Here is a 6,416-nt window from a genome sequence, read left to right as displayed (position 1 = left end):
TCAGCCTTCAACTCTGACTTTTCTCCTCCCCTGTTCAGTGGGTCTGCAGCAAGCTCTAGTTAGGTTCAACCTCTTTGCCCTGAGCTGCGAGGGGAAAACTGTAGCAAATAAGGCTTACCTCAATCTTTTTCTCTTCTTACAAAGATTCTGATTGTTTGAAATGCTGGTTCCTTTTTCTTATTCTCCAGTGCTTTCCATAGTTGACTATTTAAAACAATTTTTAAAAAATTTTAGTAGTTTTTGGGGTACAGATGGTTTCTGGTCACATGGATAATTTCTTTAGTGGTGATTTCTGAGATTTTGGTGCACCTATAACCTGAGCAATGTACACTGTATCCAAAAGGTAGTCTTTTATCCTTCGCCTGCCCGAACCTTCCCCTTCCAAGTCCCCAGCGTCCATTATGTCATTCTTATGCCTTTGCATCCTCATTGTGTAGCTCCCACTTACCAATGAGAACAATGAGAACACATCATACTTGATTTTCCATTCTTGAGTTACTTCGCTGAGAATAACGGCCTCCAGCATCATCCAAGTTGCTGCAAAAGACATTATTTCATCACTTTTTGTCACTGAGTAGTATTCCATGGCATATACATACCACATTTTCTTTATCTACTCATTGGTTGATGGGCACTTAGGTTGGTTTCAGATCTTTGCAATTGTTAATTGAGCTGCTATAAACATGCATGTGCATGTGTCTTTTTCATATAATGACTCCTTTTTCTTTGGATAGAGACTCAGTAGTGGGATTGCTGGATTGAACGGTGGTTCTACTTTTAAGTTCTTTAAGGAATCTCCATACCCACAGTTGACTGTATTTGATAGTTATTCTTGATGAGAGTTTTAATCTAAATATTACTCATTATAAATAGGAGGATAATTCTAGAGAATTTAGAGAAATTTGATCTTTTGGTCCTTGGTGGTGTTGTTAAGGAGTCAGTGTCATTTTTACTCTTTACCTTTTGTAAGAAAGTAAGTAGTTCACAGTGTTTCCCATGTTTCTGTATCTTGTTTCTGTATTATGTCTACTGGTTCTATCAATATTTGAGAATAGAATGATAAAATCTCCAACATGACTGGATTTGACCATTTCTCCCATCAGTTCTGTTATTATTTTGCTTCATATATTTTTAATTTCTATTATTAGGTGCATGTATTTAAGATTTCAATGTCTTGATGAATTGACCCCTCATCATTAGGTAATATCCCTGCTTGCCTCATCATACTATGTCTAGTTTTAAAATCTGTCTTGTGAATGTGAATATAGTTACTCAAGCTTTCTTATGGCCAGTGTTTGCATGAAATTTCCTTTGCCATTGTTTTTACTTTAACCTCCTGTATCTTTCTATTTAAATACGGTTTTCGTAGGTGACATATAGTTACCTCTTGATTTTTTCAGGCTTTTTAAAGATGTATAATTGATAAATAAAATGTTAACTATTTATGGTGTACAATGTGATGTTTTTAAAATATATATACATTGTGAGATGCTTAAGTCAAGATAATTATCATAACATCCGAAGTTTTCATCCAATCTGATGATCTCTGACTTGTTGCAAACACAAATTCTAGGGCTATTCTCTAGACCTTCTGAACTGGAAATGTCAAGTGATTTTAGTTTATACTAATGTCTGAGAATCATTAATTAACGTTTACATGTACTACCTTTAAATAATATTATGCCACTGCATATAGGACGTAAGAGTTATAGCAGTATAATCTGTTTCCTTCTTTCTGTTCTTTATATTGTTATATATTTTACTTCTACTAGTTATAAATTCCAAGGGAGACTGGGCGTGGTGGCTCATGCCTGTAATCCCAGCACTTTGGGAGGCTGAGGCAGGTGGATCACGAGGTCAAGAGATTGAGACCATCCTGACCAACATGGTGAAACTCGGTCTCTACTAAAAACACAAAAATTATCAGAGCATGGTGGCGTGCGCCTGTAGTTCCACATATTCAGGAGGCTGAGGCAGGAGAAACCCTTGAACCCAGGAGGTGGCAGGTTGCAGTGAGCCGAGTTTACATCACTGCAGTCCAGCCTGGTGACAGAGGAACACTCTGTCTCAAAAAGCGAAAAAAAAAAATCCCAAGAGATACTGCTATAAGTTTTGCTTTAAATGGTTCATTAACTTACCAAAAAATTTCTAATGAAAAAACTGCAATGAGAAAAAATTTCTAGCACCCTTTCCTTCTTTGTGTACTATATTTTCTTCTAGTATAATTTTTATTTGGTCTGAGGATCTTCCTTTAAAAGCTATTTAGTTCTGCTGGTAAACAAATTCAGGTTTTGTTTGTCTACAGACGATTTTGTTCAATTTCAATATTGAAATATATTTCCCCTGAGTATAGCTTTGGTAGATTAATAGGTTGGTAGATTTTTTTTCTTCTTTAAACATTTTAATGGTGACGTTTATTATCTTTTGACTTGCATTAATTTCTGATAATAAATCTGTAACTTTTAATTTTTTTCTCTGTATATGCTTTTTTCTGGGTGCTTTTAAGGTTTTTATATCAATAATTTCATCAATTTAGTTGTAGTGTGCTTTAATTTTGTGTCTACGTGGTTTTTTTTTTTTTTTTTTTTTTTTTTTTTTTTTTTTTTTTTTATCTAGCTTTGGGTTGATAGAACTTCTTGGATTTATGGTGCACAGTTTTCATCAGATTTGGTAACATTTTGGCCATTGTCTCTTCCACTATTTTTTAATGCTCCTTTGTCTTCTCAGTTTCTGGAACTCCAACAGTACAGCTGTTAGACCATTTGCTGTTGTTCCACAGGCCACAGAAGCTTTTCTTCTCCTTTCTCCTCTCTTCCTCCTCTGTCTTCCATTATTTTACTTTTAACTCTCTGCTTTAATTTCAATCCTTTCTACTGCTATGCCTTCAGGCTCATTGATGTTTATTTCCTTTTCACTTATGTAATATAAGCTACAAAATAGTGGTGAACTGTACTAAGAGGTAGAGACCACTTGCTAACTGTGGTCTTTTCTTTATTTTCCAAAACAGCTCAAATTGGTAGAGGTTATTTAAGAAATTTCCACCCCCCAAAAAAGTAACTTTTGGTAGATCTTTGTTTCTTTAGGGTTTAATTTGCTTTTAGTCTTTAAAATTTTATTGATTTTTTTTTTTACTCCATATTTTGTATTTTTTTTTTTCCTTTTAGATGTTCCATTTGGGTCTTTCTTATATCTTCCATTTCTTTCCTAATTATGTTCATGTTTTCCTTTAAATCTTTGAGTATATTTAAAAAAATTATAATAGCCATTTTAGGGTTATTGTTTGCTAATTTCATATATTTTGGTCATTTCTGATTCTGTTTCTAATGACTGGTTCTAGTACATGTACTTTTGCTACTTCATATGTCTAGTAATTTTTTAATTGAATCCTGGTATCACTTTTAAGTCAGGAACCTTTCAGAGTCACTCCTGAATGTCCTTGTATTCCTCGAGATCTGGCTACTCTGGCTGATGGGAACTGAGCACTGTGTGAGTTCTGGAAATTTTCTGGCTTGCAGCTCCCTAATTATTTCCTCAGTTGTTTTTCTTTGCCTGCCCTCCCGAAATTTCACTTATGCATGCCTGAATTTTTATTTATCCAACAAATTAGAGGGATGATTGACCTCCTCAATACAGGACTCTTTGTCCATTTAGCTCCCCTCTTACTGATATTTTGCCCTGAAAATTCTAGCTACTTTGACTTCCTGAACTTTAATCTGTTTCTTCTACTCAGCAAGATTGCCAAGCTGTTTTATTTTCTTCCCTGTGCAGCAGTCTGAAAATACCGCTGTGCAGAAAAACAAGGCTATTATAAGAATTTACCTTCTTTTTTCTCCTCCCAGTTATCATAGGTGCTGCTTATTGATCAATATCCACAAAATTGTTTCATATACATTTTGTCCAGTTTTCTAGTTGCTTATCATAGGAGGCTAAACAGATGCTCCTCATGTGATAGAGTGGAAATCATACTATGTTTGTGCTTGTACTATTTGTTAACGTGATTCTGACTTTGTAAAAATCTGCCAATAATGTGTTCCCAAGTGACTTAAGAAAGAAAATCTGCTCTAGGGTAATATCTTCCTAGGTTTAAATTTGCTATCAGAGTTAGACTGCATCTTTAACTCAGAATTTAAGAAATTGTTCTAAGGTTCACTCTGATTGTGTAGGCTCAGGTCATGCACTTACCTCTAAAACCATCACCGTGCTACGGAACTGCAACGTTTTGATTAACTCAGGGTTGGTCACATGCTACACTCCTGGTGTAGATTTTCTAGAGTACAGGAATGGAAGTGAAGCAGGAGAGGAACTCAAAATTAGAATTAACATGCATTATTAGAAGGGGCAGACATGCTTGGGATGCAAATGACCAGTATCCACTGCCAGTGGTGAAGGGCAGTCCAGGCAGCTCTTGACCAGCTGAATGAGAATTACCATGGAGTTTCCCCTACCTTCTGGAAGTCTGAGTTTTCTCATCTGCAAAATAATGGGAACACTCTACAGATTTCTATATTCTAAAACTCTTTCACATTTCATGGTTGGCATCCGGGTTCAGAACCCTCCTGTGACTTTCTTCTTCGTTCCTGAGATTAAAACATGGCCCAGCTGGGCATGGTGGCACGTGCCTGTAATCCCAGCTACTCAGGAGGCTGAGGCAGGAGAATTGCCTGAACCCAGGAGGCAGAGGTTGCGGTGAGCCGAGATCGCGCCATTGCACTCTAGCCTGGGTAACAAGAGTGAAACTCAGTCTCAAAAAAAAATAAAAATTAAAAAAAAAAAAAGTGGCCCACAAGGTCCTGCCTGTCATGAACATTCACACTTACAGAAAAGCTGTCTGAAACGTTTGTTCAAACAGCCACCTTCTCCCTGTTCATTGCTCTTTAGTCATTAAGGCTATCTCACGGAATTTTCAGAGACATGAAAGCCTCCCATTCAGTGTCTCACAAATGCTTCTCTGTGTCCAGAACACTCCTCCTTTACTTCTCCACCTGTTTAACAAGGGTCAGGTTTCATCTTATGTGTCACTTGTTCAAGAAATCTTTCAAAAACTCAGTCCTGGCCGTAAGATCCCCTTAAGGAACTATAATTGCCTTCTAACTGTATTTATTCATTAATTTTGGCTGCTGCCACATTTAATGTTGCACATTTGCTGGACTGGAAGCTCCATGAGGGAAGGAATGTGTGTGTTTTGTTCACTAGTGTAACCAGGGCCTTACAGAGTGCATTGCACATGCTGGATGCTTGGGGACTATTTCACTCCTGAATGCTTGCTGAAGCAGCAAACTTGCGGTCCGGTGCCGTCACTAAGTGCACAGGCTGCTGGCTCAAATTCCAGCATCGCTATTTAATAGCTGCGTGACTTGGGTAAATACTTAATGCCTCTGTACTTTGTTTCCTCATCTATAAAACTGGAATCATCAGAGTATCTATCTGTTTGTGTGCTGTGGGTATCAAATAAGTGTCTAAGGGTTGAGAACAGTGCCTGCCTCCTGCTTACTGTCAGCTGGTATAGGCCATTACAGGTAGTTGTCCACCATGAACAGTGAGGCCGGAAGCAACCCCAGGAGCTTCCAGTGTCTCACGGCTCTAGCTTTCCATTTCACATTAGCGTTTCCATGATGACTCGTGACATGGGTAGGTCCCTGCACTCGATGGTGATCTAAAACCTCACATCCCAGACTTTCTTCCAATGCTTATGCTCACCTTTTCACTTACCACGTGTCAACGCTGAGCCCTACAACAGACTGGAGTGAGCATGGCCTCCCCTTCAGGTTGCAGCAGTGACGGGTCAGGGACACAGGCCCTTCTTGTCCATCTACTTGTGGCTGAAGTGAGCAGGTGACGCCCAGGGTTTTCAGGGATACCCAGTGGCCACCCTACTTTAGCTCTGGCAAAAAAGCCTCCTCTACCATTGCTTAAAGATGACAAATACTTGGGTTTACAGGCTTTTCTAATGCGCTAGATAGCAGGGGTATAATTAGGCATTTTCCAGCCACATGTAGCCACTTTAATTTTGATGCTCTCTTCATCCTCTCACGCAAGCTCAGTAACCCGAAACATTTAGGCATTCTCATTTCCTTTTCTAATTATTAAGGAGCATTATCACGGTTTGACAGGAACATCTGATTTTATGCATCTCGTCTCTAGCAACTGCCAAAAGTTTCTAGTTCACATTCAATTGGCGTCTTCAAAGCCAGGTTTTGATACTACAGGCATTCCATCACATTTGCCTTAAGATTCACAGCACAGCTCAGGCCAGGGTTTGGTAGTGATTGTTAATACAAATCCACCCTGGAGATAGAGGCAAGTACAAATTACAGAATGTCAGGGTGCAATTTGATTGTGAATGCGTTTTTTTTTTTTTTTTTTTTGCCATTATAAATAATGAAGGATGCTGAAGATGGTTCAGCGTATTCCATTGG

General features: G+C 38.2%; 1 non-coding gene across 1 annotated transcript; it reads right to left on the bottom strand.

The window, feature by feature from the left end:
- Positions 1–2,921: 2,921 nt before the first annotated feature.
- LOC120360939 (small nucleolar RNA SNORA4) lies at positions 2,922–3,067 on the bottom strand. Its single transcript, XR_005577321.1, has one exon. It is a non-coding gene; the product is annotated as a small nucleolar RNA SNORA4 (small nucleolar RNA).
- Positions 3,068–6,416: the final 3,349 nt, after the last annotated feature.

The sequence above is a fragment of the Saimiri boliviensis genome, chromosome 10 (genome assembly GCF_048565385.1).
Source record: "Saimiri boliviensis isolate mSaiBol1 chromosome 10, mSaiBol1.pri, whole genome shotgun sequence".
In the NCBI taxonomy this organism is placed as follows: Eukaryota; Metazoa; Chordata; class Mammalia; order Primates; family Cebidae; genus Saimiri; species Saimiri boliviensis.
Note: the sequence above shows the minus strand (reverse complement) of the source record. Positions and strands in the feature narration are given on the sequence as shown.